This window comes from Manis javanica, chromosome 14 (genome assembly GCF_040802235.1).
Source record: "Manis javanica isolate MJ-LG chromosome 14, MJ_LKY, whole genome shotgun sequence".
NCBI classification, from domain to species: domain Eukaryota; kingdom Metazoa; phylum Chordata; class Mammalia; order Pholidota; family Manidae; genus Manis; species Manis javanica.
Genome location: NC_133169.1, coordinates 30,391,958 through 30,394,090, shown reverse-complemented (window position 1 = coordinate 30,394,090; position 2,133 = coordinate 30,391,958). Strand labels below are relative to the sequence as shown.

The 2,133-nt window shown below is 44.3% G+C and overlaps 1 pseudogene; it reads right to left on the bottom strand.

Annotated features, from left to right (window-relative positions):
• Positions 1-335: 335 nt before the first annotated feature.
• Positions 336-1,288, bottom strand: LOC108391924 (olfactory receptor 2T11-like; annotated as a pseudogene).
• Between the last annotated feature and the right edge of the window lie 845 nt (positions 1,289-2,133).

Here is a 2,133-nt window from a genome sequence, read left to right as displayed (position 1 = left end):
CATCAATTAATTGTGAAGGCAACTTAGTTCAGAATAAAAGGATTGTTATGATCTGTATTATTTATTGTCAATGTGGGGTTTTTTCATAGAGACAAGAACCAAGTAGAAGATGAATTCTTTAACTTAATAAGAAATGATGTTGATACTCAGCCAACATTCTCTGCCTAACTAATGAAATATCTTTTCTTTCCTCCTCTACAGATCAAATACCTGGACAGGCTGAATACTATTTATTGGCAATTAAAAAGCACTTTGCTAGCAGACAAAAGAGTCTCTTATGAAACAGGGCACATAGAGGATGTTCTTAGGAAGACATTGTGTCAAGGCACTGAACTTTAATCATCGCTCATGAATACTTTCTGAGCAGGTGAGCATCACGTGAATACCTTTTTAAATGCCCCCAAGACACTCTTGTTTCTGAGGCTGTAGATGAGAGGGTTGAGCATGGGTGTGACGATGGTGTAGATGGCTGACACTGCCTTGTTCTTCTCAGGGGTGTGGAAGGACTGGGGCAGAACATAATTATAGAAGGCAGCCCCATAGAAAATGCTGACCACAGTCAAGTGGGAAGAGCACGTGGTAAAGGCCTTTCTCTGGCCTTCAGGGGAGCGCATGCGGTGGACAGTTAACAAGATGAGGGAGTAGGAGGCTGCAATAACAGAGACGGGGATGAGCAGCATGATTACACAGCAGATGTACATTAAGGTTTCATACAAGGATGTGTCGGCACAGGCCAGCCTGAGAACTGCGAGGATCTCACAGAAGAAATGGTTGATGAGGCAGGAGCCACAGTAGGGGAAATTCATGGTGACGGGCATGAGCAGCAAGCCATCCAGGGACCCACCCAACCAGGCACCAGCAGCCAGCAGAAGACACACCCTGCGGTTCATCAGGACCTGGTACCGCAGAGGGTCACACACGGCCACATAGCGGTCATAGGCCATGCAGCCCAGGAGGAAGAACTCGGAGCCCATCATGGTCAGATAGAGGAAGATCTGGATGCCACAGCCCACAAAGGAAATGGTCTTCTCCTTAGAAACCATGTCAACCAGGAGCTTTGGGACAATGGTACAAATGAAAACAGTGTCCATTACAGACGCTGGCTGAGCAAGAAGTACATGGGGGTGTGGAGGCGGGAGTCCATCTGAATCAAGGATATCATGACCAGATTTGCAGTTATAGCCACCACAAAAATAGCAAAAATAGTTGCAAAGACTATCCCTTCAGCTTTGTTGCTCAACAATAGCCCCAAGAGGATGAAGTCTGCTGATGAAGTTCTATTCTTCATTGATGCCTATGGCAGCTCCAGGGATCAGGAAGCCATGGAGACCAAGAAGAGAGGTGAGAGAACACCCTTTCTGGATGTGAGAGACTCACAGCTGTGATGGCACCTCAGGTGATGCTGGTCGGGATGCCATCTTCCAAGGCAGAAGGCTAGAGAAAAGCAGACCAAGAGACACACCCATAAGTCACTGACTGTAGATCCATTTCTCCTTGTTGGAGAACAACCCTTCATATACTGTGTTTACGTTCATGTATAACATGTATACGTTGTGCTAATTACATAATAAAGTTGTTTGCTATACCTGGATTAGAGATTTAACTGTATCAGTCCTATGCATTCTGCATTTCTGGTGTCCAGAGTGATGTCCAAACCATAGGGCTAAGTGTACACTAGTGGGAGAAAGGGTGATGTATTCACTGATTTGTGGGTAATGTTGAACAAAATGAATAGTTTAGTTTTAAAGGAAAATCACGCCTCTATGTCGCTCTGTTGAAGTGCTTCCCCTCTGACACTTCTGGTCTGCAAATGTGTGGTGACTTCCTCCTCACACTAACAATTCTCAAACTTTTTCATTGTCAGTTTAGTGTCCAACAATTTAATTGAATTCTCACTACCTACCTAATATAGTGTTGATTCCACAGGAAAAAGTCTCAGTTCCACAAGACGCCCCCCACCCTTCAGATGTCAACATCAATTCCAGGTCATTACCCATGTTTCTGACATACTGACTATATGTCAGAGGTAACTATGACTTCTGGGGATCAATTAATTTTCTCGAATTGCTCATGGGATAGCTAAGTTAAAAGTTTTTTAATTGGGTATTGTGGGAAAAAGATGGTGGTGTGAGA